Genomic DNA, 27,208 nt, shown 5'->3' with positions numbered 1-27,208 from the left:
CGTCCATTCTTCACATTTTCTAGATTGCATCGCCAAATAATTCCACTGATTATTAGTTTTTTTTTAGATAAAAGGGTATTCCCTAAAAACGAAAATTTACATAAGACAAATGAGACGCACAAAAACGGTAAGATTCTACTTTAGCTACTTTTGGCTATCTTGTAAAGGCATTTTGCATTTTCAGAACTAAAACCAGAGAAAAAAAAACTGATAACTGAAAATTAAGGTAAACATTGTTTTTTCAATATTTCAACAGACCTGTCATGTAGGCAAATTTCAGGACCCACTAGAGGGAGAAGGAGTGGAGGTAGGTACTTCAAAATACCTTCTCGGGACGTATTTTAGCCTGTAGACCCATCCCTGAAAGTTTCATTTTCCTAACCTAACCTCTTTACAATATAGCCGAGTGGCTAAAGTAGAATTTTACCACAAAGGTTGCTGTCTTTCCCGCGTGGTTTCTGGATTCTTAACAAGTACCAAAATCTCAAAATAAAAATAAAAATATAAGGCAGCGTCATTCAGCCAAGGGGGCTGGATCCCCCTCCTGCCCCCCTCTCTTCCCCGTTATGGGCGCCCATGCTGGTAGCCCACAATTCCTCGTCCAAAAAGGAATTTGGGTGACACTCAAATTATAAGAAAAATTTATAACACTCAGTCGTTAATGTGATAGAATTTGGTGCTACGATTTTATGACATAGGTTCAGGCTTTTTTTTACAACATTTATTTGATTAAAAGGTTGTTTATATCAATATTTACTCTTTGATTGAATAATAAATGTAGACTTTTTTCATTGTCCCCTCTCCTGAACTGAGGTAAGCCCCTCCTACATTAAAATTATAGGAAAATTTTCGATTAATCCACTAATGAGATAGCTAACAAATAGAAATAGGCTACCTTTTGAATCGGAATTTTATCCTGAACCCAAATACATAACGACTATTTGCGTTGGACCTATTTTTTACTCCCCCCCCCCCCTAATTTACAAATATATATTTTGAGCTGTATAGGCTATATACGATGAATTTGAAGTTAAAATAACAGTTGGTCAAATTGATGGAAAATTCATTACGTCTACACAATGGATATAAGATGAAATTCAGTGCATAGCCTACAAGATGAAATTATGGCTCTAAAGACATGTCTATTTCTTAGCTATCACATTAGTGATGTTAGTCGAAAAATTTACCGAAATTATGGCCACTTCGCTAAATGATGTGTCTGATCTTGGTAATGTTCAATTAGCTAGGTAACACGCGAGACAGCCACTCGAGAAAAGCAAAGATCAAATAGACATTACCCGGTAATTCCTGTGAGAAGCTGAATAAACAAGGGGTTTCTCACTCCGGGAACTATTGTGGGGTTTAGGGGGGGAGGTACCCTCCCCCCCGAGGTTAGGTTCCTTATTTAATATATGCTATGCTTTACCCCCACCCCCCTAATGTGCAAATATATTGCCGAAATTTGTTTCTAAACTATTATATTTTCATCATATTTTGTTTTATTCATTAGCATTAATCAAACTTCACTTCTCGCGAGTTGCCTAGCTAATAGAACAGTACCATGATCTTTATCTTATAATCCATTTTGCGAATTGTTCACACTTAGGGCTATTGAAAAAGTGTAACATTACAATAGAAAATAAACCTTTTTCGTCTTGTTCATTGCTTTGTCCCTACTAGTCATTCTTAAACCAACCCATACTAGTGGAAAATGATAAAATTGATAGGGTTTGATTCAAGTCAATGACCCCAGTTTTCTTTTTAGCAGAGGGTGAAAGTTTTAAAAAAGGTGATGGAGGAAGAATTCTCAGAAAAACTATTTTTAACCAATGTTTATCCCTTGAACTGGTTGTCCTCCGAAGCATTGTTAATACAATATCCAGGATTAGTATTTTTGCAATAAAGTTATCTTCAGAGAGAAAATAGGAGCGTTGTTATTGTAAAACTGGTCAGTAATGATTTGGCCAATAAAAGACGCAGCTTATAATTGTGCAATTTTGTCTCGTGATCCCAATGATTGACGCAAAATTTGCCGTCCTCCATCGAAGTTTGAACGCTTAGAAACCAACAAGGCACTAGATATTCCATTTGCTTTTCCACGTCTCTAGAAATTCCACCGCAAAAACTTGAAAAAATTATTTAGACAATTCTACTGTATATATGTTTTATTAAACATATTTTTGAATATGTAGAAATGAATTTTGTAAATTCTTAATGACGTTTTGATACGGCAATTTCGATATGTTTCATATGGTTAATACTGGAGGCTTAGTTTCTATTCAGGGCCATATCAAGACGTTGCACGGCCCCTAGGCTCGTAATGTTTTCAGGTTACCTTATATGGGACATATGTATTTCATCGGATTTCGTCTACAAGGGACCCCGAGCTGTGGCCTCGTATCTAAGCTTACGACATTTATTACAGCGCCTCAATTGCAACAGCCGGTAATGAACAACTTTTTTTTATTGGTTTTTAACTTTCCTGATTTCATATTTTAAGGGTAAAGGGGTTATTTGATATAGGAAAAAAAAGTCAAGAAATTGAACTTTTTTCCTCAACAATGATTTTATAGCGTTTAAAAATCTATGAGTAGTTACCACGAGCTTACTCTGGGGCTGCAGTCTATAATAATCTGTTAAATAAATAACCTTCAATTTAGTATATTATGATTTTAGAAGATTCTGGGATGGTTTTTGGCCCTTAAGCCCTCCCAAGTTTGTGCCTATAACAAAGGATTTAAGTACCTTAAAGTGATTCCCTTAGCAACTGCTTATAGGACTGCTTATATCCCTGATATAGGACAGAATACGAACCCAAACTTAACATATGAATTCGCTGAAAGACATAAAATTTCAGCTGTGTTGGGATATGAATTTTCGGAAAATATCAAAAATAGACTTGCTCCATTTTAATACAGAACTACCCGTGAGTTACTGCTAATGTTTTATCAAAGTCGACATGACCACCCACCCCCCTGATTTATCCTGAACTAAAAAATTAAAACCTGAGTTCGACACTTGAAACAGAATCCTTTGTTTTTTAATCAAGCATATTTTCTAAAGAAATGTCATTCATTTAAAATCCTTTTATAATTGTACGCTTTGCGTAGAGATGTTGCAATTTTTCTTTTTAATTCTGATAATTAACAAAATGAATGTTAACCATTAAACTTGACCTGAATTTTTGCACATATTATTTTTGAAATCTGCAAAAGTAATTTTGCAGTTTGTACCGCCTTTATTTGATAAGGTTGCACATCTAACAGGTGACATTTAAATTTGCGAAATAAGCATTTTAGTTGAAAATTTTGTGCTTCGGCCTAATCAATTTGTTTTTTCTGCTAAAAGTAAGAATTAATTTATTTATTTTGTGCTCCATAACTCAATGTTAAGTAACACTTTGTAGAGATTGGGAGAGATTTTGACCATTCAATTCTTTGATGACCAAAATCGATTAGTAAAAATGTAAGTTTTCTTGAAGTGAGCCTCAATGCCATATAAAGGCTTAGAAAATATTGCGAAAAGGAATTGTTTCTAATCGGGAATTGAAGTTGATTCGATTTTCTTAGTTGAGCTAGGGGGCATTCGGAGACTAGATTAATCCCTAAATATGAGGTTAGGCTCAAGGCCGTACCCAGGATTTTTTTTCGAAGGGGTTTTACTAAAAAAAAATCGGGGGGGGGGGGGGTTAACACAAAAAAACTTAAAAAACGCATACAAAATTTGCATACAAATCCCCCCCCCCTCTGGGAACGACCTTGGTTAGGCTACTATAACATTTAACGCCTAGGCTGCAAACAACAATATTTTTCAATATAATCTTCAGATAAGACTGCTTCATATATGTTGGTCCTTCCCCTCAATAGTATTTCTAGAGTGAGGAAGGGTGCTATTCCGAGTTTCCTTTAGATAGATAGATAGGTTTATTTTCAATATAACAGTACAATAATTACACAACGATCTACAAATCCCCACAAAGGCTCCTTGGCCTTTAGCCATTGCCAAAAGGTTCCTTTACAGTACGAAAAGCCAAACATTTCTATAGTGTGGGTGCCATAGACTGAAGAAAAATGTACTTTTGCCTTGTTTTGAGATTTTAACCGTGTGCCCTTGCTGAATCCTAGTGGCCTTGAAGTCGCTCGGATTTATAGAGATCAGTAAATGTGGCCTGGCACGTACGCAGGGGGGCCTCCGGCCCCCCCCCCCCCCGAAATCTCGCGATTTTTTTATTTTCCCATAATTCTCTGATACTTCTCACAGAATAATGGATTTGAAGGATTTGCCCCCCCCCCCCCGAAACCAATTCCTGTGTACGTGCCTGAATGTGGCACATAGTTGTAGTTTTGAATTCATTAGTAAAGTTTTTGTATGGTAATCAGTTGTTGATAGACACAATATCAAATTGATTTTACCAACAAATACAGAACCAGAATATTCCACAACCGTTTTCAAAAATATGAAGTTTTTAGAGCTGCATCGCATTCTTTGAGTGTTGCCATGCTGAATAGTGAAAATGAATCAGCAATGCTAATTCGTTTAATTTTGCAGCGCTTTAGCTGTAAATAATTAAATATTTTTGAGGCAATACATTGTAGCTTTAGCTAGTACATATTGCAATCATGGAAATAAAACGTAGATTTTTTTAGGTTTTACGTTTTGAGCCAAATTAGTACAGCATTAGATTCGAACACATAATTAAAAGCAATGATATTAATTGGGTTTCAGACCGTCAGTAGAGTTTTCAGTAGGGCGATGTCATTCCAGTAGTCTGGAACAGATCGCCGAAAAATGCAAACACAGATGACAATATGTGATGGCTGAAAGTTGGCTCATTTTATATTAATTGATTCCAAACTGAAGAGTTTCTAATGTATCCTGAAATCCACGAATTGCTTAATATTTAGCAACAATATGCAGGACAAATGGTTTAGGGTGATATTTTTTTCACTTTTAAGTGAACGTAAGGCTGATTTATTATTTCCAGTGGTGTTAATTTACGAAAATGTATGAGGGGTCAAAATGTACTTCATAAAATCCAAGCGGAAGAATTTTTTTCAATTTTTTTTTTCAATGAAAATACCAAAAAAAGCCATTTTACAATTAAAATACCAAAACAATGATGTTTTTCGAAATATAGGGCCTGAAAAATGTAGGGGGCAAATATATTTCGTGCCCTCTCCCAATTGACACAACTGATTATTCCAGTGTCTATCATTTAAGGTCGATTCTTGTTCTGAGCATGCTATTGAAACAGTGTGAAAAATTCACCCTCTGGAGTCATGGCAAGCATCTACGTGAGCATGGGCCTTTGGGATCTTGCTCCCCAAAGAATCTTCAAAATTTCCAAAAATTTCTATCATTTCCACGATAACTCGCAAGTTTTTTTTCATACTCCTGTACTAATCGTACTCTTATATAGTGTTAGTTTTGTTAATACTAATGAAATAAAATAAAATAGGATGAATATATAATTGTTTAGAAACAAATTTGCGCTATATATTTGCACATTAGGGGGATGGGGTGGGGGTTAAAGCATAGCTAATAATTACATAACTTAACCTAGGTACCTTTTTCTCCCCCTAAACCCCAAAAAACAACAGTTTAAATATAGTTCTTGCCTTTGTTTATACCCCACAAGCCAGCGTAAAGTCAGCGGCAATGGTATGCATTGCCGTATATAAAAGAGTGCGTTTAGTACAGGAGTACCGTTTTTTCTAGTCTGTACCCACAAAATAAATTCATCTTTGGATGCAGGAGAAATCGGGATCCTTGAATTCGAGTCTTCCACTACGGTAACTACGACTGTCAGTTTTGAGGGGTGTCAGACTCCTTTTTGAAATGCCTGAAAACATTTTTACCTTCAGAAAAAATGAAATTTGTTCAAACACATTTTTAATTTTCCCACCATGGGTTGTGATTGGCATTTTACTAGGTTGCCGCTGTTGCTGCAGCCGCCAAAAAATATATCTTTTGATAACATTTTTACCATAGGAGATGGGGGATAGGGGATAACCTCTTCCCCTTTGTTGGATCTTCCTATAAGCAACCATATCCCCTCTGAAAAGGAAAAACTTGTAAACTTTTCTTAAGCAGTTTTCTCATCATTTCTAAAGTTTCTCTTACTATTTTGTATCGATGCCATTATATAGCTTTGTAATTCTCTGAATAAAATTTGGCAAAGTCGGTTATTATTGTACTTGATCATGAAAGTTTAATTGTTTGAATTTTTCTTAACCTTGACACTGAAAATCTTTGTTAATAAAACCATTCTTGCTAAATTTTAAGCACTTTTTGAAACATAGTGTTTAGTTTAAAAGCTTTCACTTTCGTTACAATTTTTCTTCTTTTTTTCTTATTCCGATCAACACCATACGCGAGAGATTTCAAATTTTAATTTTAACACTTTGTCGTTTTTATTTTATCCATTTCAACTTTTGATAATCAAAATATATTCCTTGTAAAAAAAAGAAAAAAAGTGAACAGTTAGGCTGGCCGCCTGGTGGCCGCCTGTAGAACGAAAGTGCTATTTTAGCACTATTTTATTATTTGTAGCACTGTAGAACGTGCTCAGGGTTGCCAAAATAGTCATGGAACTCCACGAAAGTGCTATCTTAGCACTATTGCAGTCACTTCTTTGACTACAGCACCGAAAATCGTTGTGTAACACGCAAATTTCGGCAATTGCAGCACTTTAGGAACTGACCGCGGTAGCAACCCTGTGAGCAATTACAGTTCCGATGTGGTAATTCCAAATGTTACATAACATTAATTCTAAAAGAGAGCTGAATCTGAAAATATATATTTTTTTTTATCTACGGTTTTTTTTATCTTGTATGGACTACGCCCTACCGCACTAGTTGTTCATTCATTAAATCATTACAGAACCGGTGTTTTTTGTTAGTTTCTTTCAGCTTAGCGAAAGACAAGGCAGAGAGAAGTGACAGAATAGATGGAAAATATATAATTTGGGCTATATATTCGCACATTAGGGGGGATGGGGGTAAAGTATTGGACAGTATGAAGTTAGATAGCAATTCTTACTAAATAATATGCTGAATAATTGTACCTTACACATTAGGCATGCAGACCCGCTACACTTTAACTCCATCCCCCCCCCCCCAATGTGCAAGTATAAAGCCCAATTTTTTTGCTAAAGCAATATATATTGGACAGTATGAAGTTAGATAGCAATTCTTACTAAATAATATGCTGAATAATTGTACCTTACACATTAGGCATGCAGACCCGCTACACTTTAACTCCATCCCCCCCCCCCAATGTGCAAGTATAAAGCCCAATTTTTTTGCTAAAGAAATATATATTTTTATCATACTTGGGTATATTTTATTAGGATTGAGCGTCTGAAAAACATATTAGGAAATATTAGGTAGGGCCTAGTTCATACAAGTGCCCTTTTTTCATATAAATATTTTTTAATCAAACAGTTCGTGGTAACGAACTGTAAGTAAGGAGCGACCCGGCTCAATGGTAACCGAAAATGTAGAAAACGGATTTTTGATACCAATAGATACATAAAAAGAATCAGATTTTAATGCTGATTTCAAATATATAAGTTTAATCAAGTTTAGTCCTACCTATCAAAAGTTACGCGATATCAAATCGTTACCTGATCAAAGAGTTACCTGATAAAATTTGGCTGATTTTCGAAAAAAGGGGGAAAGACCCCCTAAAAGTTATAGAACCTTAATGAAAATCACACCATCATATTCAGCGTATCAGAGAACTATACTGCAGAGGTTTCAACCTCCTATCTACAAAAATGTGGAATTTTACATTTTTTGCCAGAAGAAAGATCACGGGTGCGTGTTTATTTGTTTTTTTTCTCCCAGGGGTGATCGTATCGACCCAGTGGTCCTAGAATATCGTGGGAGGGCTCTTTCGAACGGAAATTAAAAGTTCTAGTGCACTTTTTAAGTGACAAAAAAAATGGAGGGCAACTAGACCCCTTCCCACGCTCATTTTTTTCCAAAGTTACCCGATCAAAATTTTGAGATAGCAATTTTGTTCAGCATGGTCGAAAATATGATAACTATGTCTTTTAGGATGACTTAATCCCCCGAAGTACCCCGGGGGGAGGGCTGAAAGTTATGAACTTTACCCAATGTTAACATATAGTATTAGTTATTGGGAAGTATACAGACGTTTTCAGGGGAAATTTTTCTGGTAGTGGGGGGGGAGTGGGTCAGGGGTTATTTGGGAGGATCTTTCCATGAAGGAAGTTTTCATGGGGGAAGGGACATTGCTATGAAGGGGGCGCCAGATTTCCCAGCATTATTTAAAAAAAGATCAGAAATTATATATATATATAAAAAACAAGTTTTTCTACTGAAAGTAAGGAGCAACAACAAACCTTAAAAGGACAGAAAACATAACGCATATAATTGGGTTCACCCCCTAGTCAATACCTCGCTCTTTAAGGCAAAGATTATTTAGTACTTTCATAAGAGCTATTTATTCTAATTAACGGTATTTCTGATTGAGGGGTCATTTTTAAAGAATTGGAACAAAATTTGAACTTTAGCTTAAAGAGCAAGGTATTGACTAGAAGGCGAACCCTCGAATATACGTATTAAAAATATATGAATATAGAAGTTCGTTACGTCAGTTAATTCGTAAGTTACGTATATTTATTACGAGTAAAAACGTTCGTAAATAAAATTAAACAGGTTTCAAGAAAGCCATTTAACCAAATAAAAGTAAAATTAATATTCAAATTTTGTTTTAATTATTCATGTACGGTGAGCCAAGATTAAAACCTTCATTAATTCAAAGGGGTTAAAAAGTTAAATAAAAAAAAAAGTTTTTTTAAACTGAAAGTAAGGAACGAAGTTAAAACTTAAAACGAACAGAAATTATACCTTATATGAACGGGACTGTCCCCTCCTCAACGCCTCGCTCTTTACGCTAAAGTTTGACTTTCTCACAACTAAATTTTTTTTTTAAACAATGAAAAACTTTAGCGTAAAGAGCGAGGCGTTGAGGAGGGGACAGCCCCTTTCATATACAGAATAATTTCTGTTCGTTTCAAGTTTTAACGTCGTTCCTTACTTTCAGTTAAAAAAAAACTTTTATTTTATTTAATATAAATAAGGACCCAACTTTTGTAACAGGAATATGTTTTAGGTATATGAGATACGACAAAAATGATTTAGATATCAAAAGCTCTACTTCCCAAATAATCGGATGAGTGAGAAAACAGAGTATGACAAATTTATAATAGAAACCCAATTCTAAATTGAAAGATAGAAAAAAAAGATAAAAAAAGATAGATAAAAAAGAGAATAAAAAAGATAGGAGACAACAGATTCAAAATTTACTGGTTTTGCAGGCTTGATTGATTGATTACTAATAATAATAAAAAAATAATAATATTTTATTACCGGTCAAAGAGACACGAGTACATAAAAATACAAGAAAAAAAATACAAGACAAATATGCACGACAAAAAAAAATAGATAAAAATACAAGTTTTAGATACAATTATATACTCACTAGCAAGAAAAGACTTGTTAAACCACACAGAAAACAAAAACACACTGAGTTCTACTGGCGGAGGATTTCAAACCACGGGTGGATTTTAACATTATTATTGAACTTTGAGATCTGATTAAGGATGGCTGAAATTGGGTCTGCTATATTATAATTCCTAATAAGAAAAAAATTTTGGGACCAAAGCGGGAGACGAATTAGAAACTTAGCATACTTAAAGGAAACAGATCGAAGTTGACGTTTATCGCACTTGGGAAAAATTCTCCAAAAAGGAATCAAATAGTAATGTAAAATATGTGAAACCCATCACTGTCGAACAATTTTTTTTTTGTCTCTGGTGGCTGGTGGAGGATCTTTTCATGAAGGAGGTTTTCACGGGGGAAGGAAAATTGCTATGAAGGGGGCGCCGGATTTCCCAGCATTATTTAAAACAAGATCATAAATTATATATAAAAAAACAAGCTTTTCAACTGAAAGTAAGGAGCAACATCAAAACTTAAAACGACAGAAAACATTACGTATATGATTAGATTCACCCCCTAGTCAATACCTCACTCTTTAAGCCAAAGATTATTTAGTACTATATTTAGTATTTAGTACTAATTAACGGCATTTGCGATTAAGGGGTCATTTTTAAAGAATTGGAACAAAATTCGAACTTTAGCTTAAACAGCAAGGTATTGACTAGGGGGTGAACTCTCTAATACACATATTAAAAATATATGAATATAGAAGTTCGTTACGTAAGTTAATTCGTAAGTTACGTATATTTATTACTAATAAAAACGTTCGTAAATAAAATTAAACATTTTACGAGAAAGCCATTTTACCAAATAAAAGAAAAATTAATATTCAAATTTTGTTTTAATTATTCATGTACGGTGAGCCAAAATCAAAACCTGCATTAATTCAAAAACGTTCAAAAATTAAATAATTAGAGACACAAATACTCCGTAAGAAAAGAAGAAAAATCAAAAGCTGTTTGTTTTTAAACCACTTTTTTAAAACAGTTAAAAAGTTATTCTTTTTTTGCGAAAGAAATTGAAATTAGTCATGCTTCTTATTGAACTTTTTATAACCAGGGTCGACTTGACCGAATTTTTTATTCTGGAAAAGCTTTATTTCCATTTGTGTCATTTAGGTAGGCCACAATAAGGTGCAAGGGAAGAGGGAGGACTTCAAACCTGACCTCAAAAATCTAAGTATTTTCACGATTTTTTATAATTCCTGGTATATCTCAAATAATTTGACCTTTTAAACCTTCCTTCCAAATGCAGGCCCACTTGAAAAAAAATCTTGGAGAAGTACTTGGTATACTGTAGTATTTATGGAAGTTAATTTATGTGGTTCTAATCCTATGGATGATTCCTCCTGTCCTTTTCTTACTCTGATTTTTACATTCACTATATCATGTTCTTCAGCTTCCATCTCGGTTTTAATTCATCTGTCACATTCTTTTTGTGATTTGGAATGAAAATTCTTAAATCGACGGAAGATAGGGTCTAGCTTTGTTAGAAATATTGCTATCAATTGTGGTGCAAGGCACAGAGGGGTCCCATCACCCCATCTTCTTAACGCCTGCACTTGTTTTGTGTTTTCCTGGATTGAGCCAACTTTTTTATATGATTTTACTGGTAAATTAGATTTGGCAGATTCCGATTACCTGCTATGGATTAGTTTAACGAAACTGGGGCTTGCAAATTTTGTACCAGTTTTTTCTAATATTTGTCGTGCTATAGGACTCTGCTACAGGAGGTTCTATAACACCTAAAATGCGAGCACCTCCTTTTCATAGTAAAACTAGCTCTAGTCCCTTATCAATTAAAAAAAACAAAGTTTTTCTTCCGGAACTGAAACCTAAAAGAACAAGAATTATTCCTTCGGCGATTACGCACGATATTCTAAAAAAAACTAGCTTAAATAAACTAACTCGTGATGTTTTCCAATGTCTGTAGAATTCTAAAAATAGCGCTTTACTGAAAACACAAAACCGAACCCAAAGAAATGGAAATGTTGTGTCAGGACCAGAAAATTCAGTGAGTAGCGTGCACAATACAAAAACGAATTTATAATTATCTCAATGGTCTTTCAGTGACCGTGATATTGATAACTTTTAGTATACAATTATAGTTCTCTACAAAATACAAGCAAGCTCAGTCTTCAGTAAACCTTACTTTTTACAACTTCACATATTTTGGAAGTATCACTAAAAATTCCTATAATTTTTTTCGCAATCGATCTTTTGCTATTGACGTTAATCGCAATAATAGCTACCATTTCTGAATCTCCTAGAAATGTCAATTTTTTCTCACCAGACAGTTGTCATCAAACCTGCGTTAAGACTTGGTTACCATGGTGCGTGGTTTCTCTCTTTACTAGGTTGCAGCCAACGCTGCCACCATGATTATGACATTTTTATTTTATTTTATTTTTTATTGTTTGCTCATTCGCTATTACTAAGTGGTTAGGGATACATATTTTACCTTCATTGAGATCCATTCGACCTCAGGCACTGAAGGATATTTTAGAAATTAATGAATAGAGTTCCTAATAATGAAATAGATATTTCAGAAAATAAGATTATGCAAAAATAGTTCCTAATCGTGGTCGGTATAGCAGAAAGACACCGACAAGGCTCACCGCTGCTTTCAGCGACCATTCGGTTCTTTTTATATCAGGCCTTTATAAACTGATTCGACTAGACGAAGTTAAGAAAGTTCGTAGAATTTATTTTTGATACTCAAAGTTTTTACTATTTTACCACTTAGGTCAAGAATTAATTGGATTATTTCATGATATTGTGCTACCGGTATTACTATTTTACTTAAAAGCAGGGGCGTAGCTCCAGCATTTTTATTGAGGGGGCAAAAAAGTTCCACATCCAGAGAGTCAAGGGGCATGGACTATATAATAGGTTTTTTCCAATTTATTGGGGGGGGGGCAACGGCCCCCCTTGCCACCCCCAAACGACGCCACTGCTTAAAAGCTTATTGAAAAGCTTATTCGCTGACCCGCTATTTAGCGCTTTGTTAGTTTATGTTGTATTTGTAGTTTTTTCCACTCCGCTTGTTCTTTTTTGATACTAAGTTGGTGAGAAATAAATAACTACTGTTATCAAATAATTTGGCTTTTGAAAAATCTATGGTCAGCGATTTTAGAGATATATAAATATTCATTTCACAAGTTAGCTTGTTGAATTATTCAACTTAGGCCGACTGCAAAATTTAAAGCCCATGCTATAAAATTTTCCAAAAATAGCAACGTTTTTGCACTTCAACTGAAGCGAAATTTGGACGCTTCAAGCCAGGTATTGAACGCGGGACCGAAACTGTTATAGTTTTCTTAAGCAAGCTTTCTTTTGTGGAGTATTCATTCTAAAATTAAACTTTCTACCAAAGTGCCAACTTCCTTGCCCCTGCAAAATAGCGCCTGTCTTGGCTTTTTCTAATTATACTCCCCCATTATGTTGTATTTACACTACTACAGTTACTTATTGATAAGTTATAATAACACGGAATTTCACTTCCTTACATACTGCTAGATTTTTCTTGGTGACGATCTTTTCCCTTCATTTTTTACGAAACGGTGGACTATCAGTCCGCCATTAGTCCACAGTCCACCATGTTTTAAACTATCAGTAAGTGTTAAAAATGTCATTACATTATTAGGGGGGGCTGATAATGGGTTCGTTTAAGGTCATGGAGCCAAGAGTTGTAAACTAAAGATGACCTATGGGCCTGTGAATACCCTAGCTGATTATTCAGACTCTTATTTTAGAATCTTGAGTTAGATTTACCAAACCATCCTATCTGTTTGATGAAGGGACACATTGCTAACAATGGTAAATCGAAGCATTTACATTTTTAGGCTAGATTTTCAAGCTTAATCGATTGTTGAAGTCCTTTCGTTATTGTTATTAATAAGTTTAAAAGGGAATAAACTGCAAATTTTCGGTACTACTTCTTTCCCAGTTTTTTTTTCAGTTCATTTGACATTTATGCTTATAGGCTACCGTCGGGAAAAAAAAGAACATCGAAGGGGTTTTCGCAAAATAAAAAGAAGGGGTCTTCTGTAAAATAAAAACAAATGTTATATTTATGGGGGATAAATATAACATTTTTTTTACTGATAGGCGACTTTTGTACTGATAGGAATAACACTTTTTGTACTGATAGGAGAATACAATGACGGTGCCGCAATTAAAGTTCAAGTGTTCAAAAATTTGAATTTCGTGGCTCTATCTGCGCTTCCGAAAGTGCGTTAAATGAAACCCTTTGCTATGGAAGGCTGCGTTTTTCGTAAATTATTTCCTGTTCGTTTTCTAGGCAGAAAAAAAAACAAATCAAAAATTAATTAAACTTTTTGGAAAACAATGTGAATAAGCCCATGATTATGATGTCGAAACCCTTGAATGACTGTTAACTTGGTGTAATCAAGTATATTCCCTAACAATCGGTGTTAATACCAAAAATCGCAATGTTTCTTACCAAAAAACAAGACATAATTTTTTAGCCAGGTGTATTCAAAAATTCCCTTTTGAACATTTTTGACATGCTCAGACACAGAAAAAGGCGGGCGGACAAAACCTGGACATTTTCTCCGCCAGATCATTAGTGCTTAAAAATAAAGACCAGCAATGAACCTTCTTTCTAGATTCTCTCCACTGACTGAAAGTTCTGCTTTTGAAACTTGAAACATTCAATTTACATCATTGGTGCTATTGACAACTCTAGTGGACGAATCGCTGAAATTTAAAAGACCGTTAGATCTCTCCATTTAGATGTGACTGTCCATTCTGCTCGACCAAATGGTGAAATGTAAGAAACCACAAGATACCTCCTCTTTTATTTATCTTGCTTCGCGTCACAGCAATGTCTGACCATGATTTTTCATCTAACCTAGTTACTTCAAACTGCAACCTTTCTGATCTTGGATTTTGCACATAATACATCAGGGTTGCCACCGTCAGTATGATTTTACTAGATATAGTAAAAAAAAATCTAGTAAATTTAGAGGATCTAGTAAATTTCCCGAAATCTAGTAAACAGTTTATAGTAAACAAGACTTTTTTTTATTTTCCATAAATTCAGGGAAAAAATTATCGTAAACATATGACAATTTACAATTTTTGCTTGTCTGTTTTACAATTTACAATTTTTCTTGTCTGTCTCAGAGACAGACAAGCAGTCACATATTTTCAAAAATAGACACTTCACTTCCGGCGTCTAAAGGTCGACAAAATCAGCTTTCTGTGTATCAAATCTTACCAACTAAAAATTAAGCTATAATGACACTTGGATTTGTGATGATTAGGAATCTATTGGAATCAAAACAAAAGCCAACCACCCAAGGTGATTAGGTGAATCTCCTCAGTTTGAAAATTTTTGTGAGAAAAAAGGAGCATGTTGAGAGAAATTAAAAGTAAGTAGAAATGGAACATTATATATATATATATATATATATATATATATATATATATATATATATATATATATATATATATATATATATATATATATATATATATATATATATATATATATATATATATATATATATATATATATATATATATATATATATATATATATATATAAACAGATTTTTGAACTTGTAGGTTTCCGGAATTTTCAATCATACTATGAAAACGAAAGAAAAGAGGAAAGGAGAAAAAAAAGGAAAAAGAAAAGAGGAAAGGAGAAAAAAAGAAGAAAAAAGGAAATTCATTATGCTCCTATAGTAAAAATCGATGCTTGATGGTGCGCGTGCGGCGTAGCCGCACGCGCAAAAAAAAATTTTTTGAGCATTTAGTAAAAACAGATGCGATCTAGTAAATTTTTCCTCTCCGATTTAGTAAATTCTTCCAGGTCAGGGTGGCAACCCTGTAATACATTTTCATTTTGGACGGCTATTCTGTTAAGTAAGCATCATCTGTCACTTAGCATACTAATAAGAATTAATATAGACTACGGTGAGTTTGATTGCTACTTAAATTATTCAATCAATCACCAGTTTCTTTCTCATGTCTAGTTGTAGAGATGATTTCAAAATTACCTACCCATTCAACCATCAAAACATTGAGTCAACACACCATTGCCTTCTTCCGCAATGAACCTTTTTCCCAAGGTTGGTTTCTGGCCGTGAGGTGGCAGACAACGATTGCTGATCATATATGAATCGGAGCATGAAAGGATTTGACTTTCATGGGACAACTGTTTCCTTTCTTCAAAAAAACTCACTCTTGGTATATGATTGCTATTATGGTTTTGAAGGTCAGTGTTGTCTGAATCCCAAGGACGACAGCTCCAATGTGTGTGCGAAAAAGTTGAGCACAATTGAAATTGACATTAACTCCTGCAGAGAAATTAGATTGTCGTGATGTTAAATAAAGAGTATGTTAATTTTGATTTGTCATAAGAAAATGAAGGAAGGGCAGTTTGATTTGGAACATGAATTTGTCTTTGTGGTTCTCTGTTGCAGTTCTTAAGAAAATGAAAAAGTCGACAATTTTTCAGAAAGTGCTCATGTCTGGATTGTTGTGACAAGTTCTAACTTTTGAATTTCTCCAGGTCTTGGTAGAAATTTTGTCTCTTTAAAACAATCGGGAAAAAAGTACATGATCTCACCGCGAGACTCAAATGCTCTAATTTGTGTTCTTTAGAATGTTCCAAATAGGCCTAAAATTGTATAAATAAAAAAAAACTAGGGGCATTGTAATTTGTATGGTAAATATCCAAAGGTGTGTACCTCCATACCTACCTACTTGCTTTCGTGTCAGTTCTAGCGGGCATGTACAAATTGGGGGGGGGGGTGAAAGCTTCTAACCTGCGTCCTCCCTATGTCACTGAACTGCTGGATCAGCAGAAATAAATTCCTGCGTACGAGTCTGAGATCTACCTCTGTGTCTATGGTTCTCCCTCTGTGCTTCTCGGGTCCACGAAAAAAACGTAGTGAAATAACACTTTTGCTAGTCAGACACGAACTTATTTCAGGGGGGGGGGGTTAATATCCATGAAAACAACAGAAAATAAATTATATGAATAATAGAAGAAATTTTGGGAGAAATTGTAAGAATCTTGAGATAGAAGGCCCCCTTTTGATTGTTCTTACATCGTTATTCAACTAAACTTAAACAGTGTTGCCAGATGTTTTGTTTAAAGTTGTGCCACCCTAAAAGTGAAAATGCGCCAGAAGCTTCATTTTTGTAATGAAAACGCGCCAAATGAACGACCCCCCCCCCCCCCAAAAAAAAACAACAAAAAAATACGCTGATTTGAAAAAAATAACGCGCAAACGCCTCAAAAAGCGCTAAAATGGCGCATATGTTCCCAATCTAGCCATCCTGACTTGAAATACTGGCTCAATTGATCAAATTGATATAGAAATTGGTATCGCTTTTTATTTTTCCCGCTCCAAGAAACTCCATGAGTCCTAATTGACATCTTTTTCGTTCCTCTGTACTTTTCCCTTGCCTCTGATTTTCATAGAAAAAAGGACTTTTTTTAAGCTGGGGGTTAATGAAAATGAATTCCGTTTAAAAACAGAACAACGTGATACGTATTATCACAGATTCAATAATGTGCAAATGCAGGCATGCGGGCAATGGTTGGAGCCTAAGGGGTCAATCTCCCTCCCTAATTCTTGAGAATTTCATAGTTTTCAGTGCAATGATCTATGTACACAGCCTTTTTTTAAGGATGCTTTGAAGAATCATTAAAAGTATAGAAATTTGTTTTTTTCTAACTTGGTGAATTATCATGCTAGGCCATACGAATGAAGCTTTTTGGAGTAGATATGCAGTTCAAATTGGGCTCCCAGAAAAGTACTTTTAAGGTCATAGACCTACCCGTCTCTATTTGTAAGGATTGAAAGATTGTGATTTCGAATTAAGTTTTTTATTTTTTCCAATGTTGGCTTTAAATCTGCTTACCTTGGATCGTTGGCTTTGACTAGGTTGTTCCCTAGTTTTCAGCTGGATTCTATACCAAACTCTAAGGTAACCCTTAAAATTTGGGGATGGTAGGTTAAGTAGAAGCTGGAAAAAGCCTTCCCAGATCCTAATTTGGTTTGTATCCAACATTTTCCAACTTTTTAGAGGACAGTTTACTAGACTAGGTGGATATACTGGAAGGAACTGGGAAACATCTTCCCTGGCCACTGTTTGGGATGTAGACCCATTCTTGGATGGTTCATTCAGATTTGAAGCTGGCCTTTTCTTTTCTTTTTTTTTTCAATTTTGGCGTTAAGACCAATTCTCCTGGACTATGGGCTTATCAAAGGTGTTTCCTGATTTTTAGCTGGATCCTAATCCAACCCTAAAAAATATGGGACAGTGGGTAAAGTAAAAGCTGGAGGAAAGAGCCTTCCTAGACCCTTGTTTGGGTTGCAGATTCATTAATGAGAGTTTTATTTTCCTAACAAATTACTTTCCAATTCTTAGAGGATAGTTTCATAGAGTAGACTGATTTGTAGGAAGGGACTGGATAAAAAAAATTTCGGGCCATAATTTGAGATGTAGACTCATTTCTGGATGGTTAGTTGATATAGCCCTCAGGTACGTGCACTGGGGGCTTTGTGTCACTTCAAGAAATTTCTTGATTTTCATAATTTCTTGGCATTTATTGTTCGAGTTATCAAAAACTTTTTTTCATCGTCGGGCCACCCTAAAAAAAAATCCTGTCTATGGGCCGTCACCGCTACAGCTTTACGAGTCTTATTTGTTTGTATTTTTTTTTTTACAATTTTAACCTCATTTCTGTGTTGGCGCTTATTTATATCCCAGTTCGTAATTGTGCCTAGTTAAGCAGAATTTTTGCATACCCACCCCCTTTTCTGACAGTTGATAGAATGTGCACTATTTTTCGTTTGTTTGCGTGCCTATCAAGCGTTTTCTTGACAGATTATTACTTGAAAAAAAAAGTTTCAAAGGATACATTTCCAACTTTTTTTCGAAAAGAGGTTTGCCAAGATGAAAAACGACAAAATACATGAACACTGGAAAAATCGAGACCATCGCCCCAGTGAAACACGAACTTAAATAACCCGATATTTGTGATCCGAGGAGTAAATCTAACGTCAAGTAAACTTCAATATTGCACAAAATACGCAAATGGTAAAAAAAATTTTCCCCCAAGAGTAATCATATTGAACCACTGGTCATAGTATATCGGTAAAAAGATCGCTTCAAGAGAAATATATATTTATTGCCGGAGCGTCAATTTACGAAAGTATAGGGAGACAAAATGTACTTTTCAACATCCGGGGGGGGGTCTTGTTTTTTTCAATGGAAATACAAAAAAATAGATCATTCCACAGCGAAGTGCCAATTCCAGTAAATTATTGCTGCTAAACAACAATTTTGGCCTGAATAGGGCCAAAATGCTATCGAGCAAAAATTATGATAAATCGGATCGGTTTTGGGATTATTTGAATAGTTTTCCAGATTCAAAAGCTATGCCAAGCTGTGGTGCATTTACACCTAAAAATATTTCCAGTCTGTACGAAATAATGTTGCCAAGCAGAATGAATATGCAGTATTAATAACAGCTATAGCGTACTTAAACGTCAATTATTGGGATGGAAAGTCAGTGGGGAGGGTGTGTGTGTGTGCGTGGTGGGGATTTTCCTGGCACCTCAAATAATGTACTGATAGGCTCAAATTTTCTAACTTTTCATGAAAAGTCTTTCAGATTAATATAGAGGGGAATTACCCCCTAGTTTTTCTTAGTTTCGATTATATTTTTGGACCGTGCAAGAGGCACTACTTTTTTGAAGGTGACCCCTCTTTCTTGAACCATGGTTATCCAAAAGCTGAATTTTGGCTTAGACAGCTTTTTAAGTGGGATGCGCTAGATAACCCCAAAAAGATGTTATCAACAATTAACATCTAGTGATAGCATATGCTATGAAGTCAGAGTATGGGATCAAAACCGAAAACTTAAGGAAATTGTTTAAGTATAATTTGGCCCCCCCTCAAGTCCTGCTCTCAGAACCCAGGTCCTAATTCGCCAGTTTTATTTAGTTTGCCCCCTTCCTTTAGAATGTTGCCTCCCACTGAGTATAAATCATCTGTGCACGCTTAAGGCATCAAACACCCAAGAGTTTTTGGCATATTTTAGATTTGTTTGCAAAAAATACTAATCGGTCCTTTTCATTGCCTTCCGCCTTTCTCTCTACTGCCAGTTTCCTAACGCGTCATGATTTGCGTAAGAGCCAAAACCCAATTAGCCATTCTCCAAAGCATTTATTTAGGCATTTTCGAAGCACGACTTGACTAGTTCTGCTTCCTTAATTATGACCTTGGCATTGAGAAAGCAATTCTCGTCGTCCTTTTAGTCTATTTGTTGAAAAACAAGACTTTCAACTCACAAAACATGTAAGATGGGCGTTGAAACAAATTTACTTTTCTTGATTTGATTCTCATATGTTTTTATTTGGCTCTTCTTTGATTATTGTCTCCTTGAGCTTTCTTAGGGTCATTGCCACAAATTTTGTTCTTTTACCGTATTCATTATCTATAACTTCAGGGTTTACTTCAGGAGTTGTGAACAACGGCACCTTGTAAAAGGGGACACATAGCAATTGGTATGATGTGGAATCGAAAACGGGCTCGGGAGCAAAATCAGAAGAACAATGTCGTGGCGTAACTTCGCTGGCCCAGTAAGCGTCACGAATATAGGCTATAGGAGTCGGATAAAATATAGCTTTACCAGCAACGTTGCCGCCCATTGCAAAATTTTACTAGATCTTGTAAAAAGCACATCCACCTTGTAAATCTAGTAAAATGGGGGTCAGATCTAGTAAAATCGAACAAATGTAGTAAATATTTGCCAAAATCTAGTAAATTGTTTAGCCCTCTCATCTGAAAGCATTTTGTTGGGACAATGTACCGGAGACGGTTGACTGTTGTCTCACTCTTCTTATGACATTCATTATGCGGTCCCAAAACACGAGAAACTGCTCAAGTCCTTTGGCGTGAAATTCAACACTTTTGAAATCTGTTTTTTGAATCAAGATCTGGGCTTATCGGATCTGAATTTTTTATTTTATAATTACGTTAGTTAGACAATTAGTGAGAAGTAAGAGTTTTATATCTATGGAGGCAGCTTTCCCCTCAGAACTAATACGTTTTTATCAACAGTAAGAACTTTTTCTAATAGCACTGACCTTTCTATCGACGATGACAAATTTCTCTTAAAAGCAACAATTTTTGTCAGTGACAATAACTTTTCTGTTAGAAGTAGAAGGTTTTCTGTCAGAAGTAGCAAGTTTTCCTTAACACTAATAAATTTTGTCATCGAAGTAACAGCTTTTACCTTAATGATAACAAACTTTTGCTGAACCCACTCAAATTTATTTATGAAGTAACAGGTATTTTCTTAACCGTAACAAATTTTTTCTAATAACCCCAATCTTACTATAAATAGTAATACATTTTTCTTAAAAGTAACAATTTTTCGTCAATGATAACAAGTTATCTTTTAGAAATCAAACTGTCCAAATACTTTACCCCCCCCCTTATGTGCAAATATATAGCCCTAAATTATATATTTCTCATCTATTTTGTCACTTGTCTTTGTCTTGTTTCGTGCTAAGCTGAAAGAAACCAACGAAGAAACCAGTTTATTCTTGAGTTTTTCAAAGTGTAAACTTGAGTGAGTGGCGTAAAATACACAAGTACCAAAATTACTTCCCCCTACGGAAAATGAAAAAAAAAATCAAATACAATTCTCAAATTTGGAACGCCCTATTTTCCGGGGGGGGGGGGGTATTATCCGTGGGGGTAAACGCTGGCCACCGTTATTGTCATCCCTGGAAGAATGCTCATGGGACTTTTCGACTATTTTGGAAAAGTTAATATTCAGAAATTTCGATCTCCAATGCCAAAGGATGGGCCAGTGGGGGCAAGAAAAGTCACAGAAGGGAGGTTCATAATTTTTTACCCTTAAAAGTACTAGAACATTCCAGGCTGGAAGAAACTATTTGGACCTAATGAATAACAGGGAACACATTTACTACATATTTGAAATCAAATAAGCCGAATGGCCAAAAGAAATCATATTAAGATGTCGCACAAGCAGAAAAAAAATGCGCACTAGCTACTTTTTAATTTTGTTTTCATTTTGATGACAAAAAGTATTTAATAGCTTTCTCACGCCAATGCGCGTGTCGCGGCGAAAGCCGCAATATTGAAAAAAAAAATACACAGTATTACATGTTTTGAAGTTTGATAACCGAAGACGTGTGACCTAAATTTCCAAGTTTAAAGGGACACCAATTCATGAAAATGTGTATATATGTGTGGTGGGGAAGCTTGAATTTTCTAAAATATAGGGGACTATTTAGTTGTTCATCTTTTTTTCCGTAAAAATAAAAAAAAAATGTTCTTTCAATGAAAATACTACGCAAAGGTTTTTTTTCCAATTCTAGAGGGACAAGAAAAATTAATTGACCCCCTTTAAAACAGATTTGGCATCAGACATCTCATTTTGAGGGGGAGGATTGGACCCTATAGGTTTTGAATTTTTTTGGGGGGGAGGTCATGAAAAAAATGTCCTCTCCCTTATATTTTGAAATATACCTTCTTATACCCTCATTAAAGATATTTGTCCCCTCCCCCACATTTTAATGAATTGGTACCCCTAGTCGCCAAAGAACAAAGCACCCTAACAAGTAACAATATTGGGAGATGAAAACAAAATTGTCTAATGATAGATTTGTTTGGGTTCTACGGCTTCAATGTTTTGTTTACATGCAATCCACTTGTAGAGTCTATAACAGAATATTTCTAACAAAAATACACTGATAGAATTTGGCTTAGATATAGAAAAAGTCCTTAATTATTTGACTACTTTTTATGGTTGCAGAGGGTCGAGTGAATAAATTCAAGAAGATTCTAATTCCTACTTTTGTGAGGGTTTTAGATACCAGCAGGTGGGTCATATGACCGGAAACTGGAGTTGTTGCGAGGTCAGTGTTCATTCACCGGGCGTGTACCATATGAAGATGTGCACTGCTTTCATTAGAAGTGATCTGCCGCTAAAATTTGAACGTTTTTATTAAAATCCTTTGTTGTTGATTCTTGTTACTGGAAGAAGAATAATGTAGTAATATAACGACTAAGGAATCATTTTTGGAATTCATTACATTTAAAGAGGTACGGGCTTTAGCTAGTTCTAGAATAAAAATTGAGGTATATGCCTATTTAGGTTTTTATTTTTCTTATTTTAGTCTAATATAGAAAACAGACTGAAGGAGGAATCCGAGTAGCAATAATTTTGTTGCGGTTAAGTTAGGAAATGAGGTTAGCAGCTGGTTTTGTATTAAATCAGGAGTTAAGCAGGGTTGTGTTCCATCCCCCTTTATATGGATTATTTTGATGGGCTTTGTCTTAAGGAGCAGATGAAAGGCAACGGGTGACCACGGAATCAAATGGGGAGAAAAAAGTATCATGGGCTTAGATTATGCTGATGATTTAAGCATTCTAGAGGAAAGTCTAAGCAAAATGAATGAACTTTTAGAGATTTTGTGAGTTCAGGGTTCTAGAATAGGTTTGAAAATTAATGTTAAGAGGACTAAGTCACTAAGGCTAGGAATAAGTGAAGATGAAAAGGTGACGTTGGGTAATGAAAAGATTGATCAGGTGGGCAGCTTCGCTTACCTTAGTAGTATTATCAGTAAAGAAGGTGGGAGCAGTGAAGATGTTAAAATTAGAATAGCCAAGGCTCAGGGTATTTTTTCGTAGTTAAAAATTTTTTGGAAGAATAGGAAAATAAGTCTGAAAACCAACATTAGAATATTAGAAGCTACTGTGATAACAGTAGTCAAATATGGCTCTGAAGCATGGGCGCGTCGAAAAGCGGATGAATATTTGCTTGATGTTTTCCAGAGAAATTGCTCTCCAGAAGAGAGAGGATTGTTCTGGGTACCCAGCTGACTGATCATATTTCAAACAATAGGCTGTACGAAAAATGTGGTTCAATACCGCTCTCTAGGGCTATAATGAAAGAAAGGTCGAGGTGGCTAGGGCACGTTGTGCGGATGAAGGATGACAGATTGCCGAAGATTGTTCTTTTCGGCCAACTGTCCAGGGCTAAACGGAAAGCAAGTCGTCGTCGTCTGGGGTGGGAGGACGTCATACAGAAAGATTTAAAGGAAATGGGAACTTCGTGGGAGGGTGTAAAAAGGAAGGCTTTGAATGGATTGGGATGGAGGAGGAGCGTGCTTAGCTGTGTTGACCTCAGGCGGCTTGGTGCTGCGGTGAGTTATTATTATTATTATTATTAGTAGTAATAATTTTCTTGGATTATTTCGCGAATTATCGTATTACATATTACTCCTTGTTAAAATGCTAAATCTTGTCAGAACTAATGCTGACAATAATTGTAAATTGTTTACTATGAGTTGAAGCTTTAGAGAATGATCTACAACTCCATACAACAATCTCCAACAGGCACACAAGTTAGCACCAAATATTTTCTCTGTCTAAGGTTTTACTAGAGTCATAACCAGCAACCACGTTTTCGTTTTATGGACTTGGTCAAATTTGCCTGTTAAGGTTTATGCTCCCCCTGACGCATGTAATTTTTCGACAAGCCAAGGATAAATATATTCATGTAATTCGGTTCATTAATTTCAAATCCTTTCATTCATCGAGCCAAAATTATGATATTCCTTAGACTATCTCTTAGGCAATGACCTAAACTTGCTTAAAAATAAAGTTTTCCTGTTTTGCATGTTTTTGGCATATTTTTCTAATCTAAAAAAAAATCACAAATGTAATTCTGTAAATGGGTAAAGCTGCATCTCAGCTAAAAAATATTAACAAAATTGGATACTTATGCATTATGCGGTACACACGAAAGAAGTCAAGTTTGGTTAACGCTAATGAAATAAAATAAAATAGGATGAATATATAATAGTTTAGAAAATAATTTGGGCTATATATTTGCACATTAGGGGGGAGGGCTAAAGCATAGCATATATTAAATACGTAACCCGACCTAACCTAGGTACCTTTCGCCCCTAAACCCCAAAAAGCAACAGTTTAAATATTGTAAACGCAATTTTAAATCACGCTTTGTCATCCATTTATCTAGCCAATTCCCCGTTTGTCTGGTTTCCTGTAGTAGTTCCTTGCATGGGCGTAGGCAGCATCTTGTGTTGAGGGGGGCAGTCGCTTCTGTGATGGAGGGGGAGGGGTCTTACTAATACTTCCCGAGGTCCTTTGAATATAGATCTTTAGAAACTAGTCGTTCTATATTTCGCTAAAACTCGGCCTTTAACATTTTCCATGTTCTATTTTTCCTGCAACAGTATAATATAAGAGACCCACTATCGAACTTCCAATTTTCAGAAAACATAAACACCACAAAAGCGATTTGACTCAAATCACATTACGGTTAGATAACAGCTTCTTCTAAGAATTCAACTCAAAAGTTTACAGTTGGGCAAAATTAAATATCAAAATTGGTATAGGGGAGACCGGCCCACGTTTAGCTAAAGCAAACAGTATCAATATAAGAACCTATGGGCTTCTAGTGGATTTTAAAAGCTCTGACAGATGGCAGTGTATGTTTTTAAAATGTCTGGCCTTGATTAATACTTTTGCCAAAAATATCAGATTGGATCATGTTTTATGGTGATTAAATCTGGAATTTTGTTGAATTTTTGTCTGAAGGCCTACACCTAATTACGAATACAAGAAAACTCGCGTTGAAAACTCGCATTGTATTCTCTTATTATTTGCTTGTTTTTGGCAGCTTCCGAGACGTGCCATCTTCACCAGTTTGCTGTTAGTATTTTTTCATCCTGCGGGATAGCGAACTCCCATGTTCGTCCACAATACCTGGGGTAAATTCCGCAAGCCGTACCAAGGTGTCCCAAAGTGGTCTATGCTTTTAAAGGCTGTGTAAACAGCATATGTAGAGGTTGAAGGCAAGCTTAAAACCTAAAACTGTGTTAATTCTGGCGTTGTTTAATCCTGTCAGAACAGTAGGTGAACTTAAGTTCCATTTTTTCCTGTTAAATTTCATTCAAGATAAAAGGCTCAAAAGTAAAACAGAAGAGAAAAGAAAGAAAGATGGCTGTGATCCAGAAGAAAATAAAACAGCATTTTTTTCTGTCTTATTCTACAAGAAGTCAGTTGGATTCTCTAGAAGTGCCATGGCTGTCCCTAGAGGAAACGCTGCAAGACTACATAAAAAAAAGTTGAGAAGCTGAATATCCCTCTAAAAAGTCTGGACCTAAGTTTCCTTACACCCTGTTACAACACATGATAAATATTTACAGAGGAACAAGAAAAACGACTGAAAACTTACTTGAAAACGATAGCTGATATGCTTTCAACTGTATTCCCATAGAAGCGTGTAAATTTCCATACACTTATGCCATTATTAAGAGTATAAAAGTATCGGATAACGGAACAGCAAGGGCAGTGGAGACAGTGGAGGAATTACAGGTAAAGATTGGTACCGTGGTTTTATGGACTTTCTTAAAACTCTATCAGTAAAAACGCCAAAAAGTACAAACCTATGACGGACAACTGCATTCAGCCATCACAGTGTAGAAGCTTTCTTTGACTACTTGGAGCGAGGCCAATATAAACACATTCTCAAACCAAAAGATATTTGAAACAGTAGCAACTGAAGAACTTAAGGTCCACTTTTGGAAGGAGACTGGAGCAAGAGACTTTGCGCTAACTGACGAGATGGATATTGTCTTAAAGACAGAAGTTGTTATAAAACTGCCACCACTGACAGGTAGAACACCAAGATTAGCGGAGCGGCTTACTTTTGGTGTTGATCAGTCAATGTATAATTAGAAAATAATACTCTTTACTTTTTTTTTTAAACGTTAATGAAATTCATTTTGTAATTTTTTTTATGCTGACCATATTCTTTCTTAATTTTATAGCCGAAAAACAAGCTTTAATGTTCCCCTGGTCACTTTTCTTTTTCTTTTGTCCGGTGGCCAAACATAAGCCAGAGACGGCCGAGCCAGTGCCGCGGTGGCCCCGGTTTGGCACTCTTGACCACTTGGATAGAGAGGCATCCAGGTGGAAAAATGGCGGAGTATTTCAAATTGTCTTTTTCAAGGATGGTATTGAATGAGTTACTTTTGTTTTAGCATGCTCAGCAACTTCTTATCGCTCAACTGAATCAACTCATAGAGAATTAAACAAGTCAAAATCAGCCGATCGTGGGCCAGTCTCCTATCTATATATCGGACCAAAAATCAATATTGAAGATCGAAACGTAAATGTTGATATCGCAAACGATATTTGGAAATTTCTGTTTGTTTCAAGTTTTTTAACCATCTATCAGGTAACATCCAACAAAAAATTCCAACATACGAAAAGTTCTCTTTAATGTCTAGCGTAAATTTGAAGTTCTAGGGGGGCAGCTGCCCCCCCCCGCCCCCCCCCCTTCCCTACGCCCATGATTCCTTGTACAGTATATAGCGGCGGGTGACATATAATGCCCAAGTACCCAAAAGTGTCTCTCCCGTTGACAGTAAAACCGCAGGACTGTGGAAAAAAGACAACAAAAGCCTGCAGAGGGAACAGAAACATCGAGGGTACCAATTTACCAGCCTTAAGGGGCCTCGGTTTGAAAATTTGTTTGTCAATAATGAAAGATGTCTCAATCCTGTGTTTATCATTTGCAGTTCCATTATAATTATAATTACATTACACAAT

At 35.6% G+C, this 27,208-nt stretch overlaps 1 protein-coding gene across 1 annotated transcript in view; it reads left to right on the top strand.

The window, feature by feature from the left end:
• LOC148939952 (uncharacterized) overlaps positions 1-27,208 on the top strand; it is a 65,791-nt gene that overhangs the window by 235 nt on the left and 38,348 nt on the right. The window lies entirely within an intron of this gene.

This window comes from Artemia sp. Qi Xiang Cuo, chromosome 20 (assembly GCF_049724085.1).
Source record: "Artemia sp. Qi Xiang Cuo chromosome 20, ASM4972408v1, whole genome shotgun sequence".
Taxonomy (NCBI): Eukaryota; Metazoa; Arthropoda; class Branchiopoda; order Anostraca; family Artemiidae; genus Artemia; species Artemia sp. Qi Xiang Cuo.
This window is presented reverse-complemented; position numbering and strand designations above follow the sequence as displayed.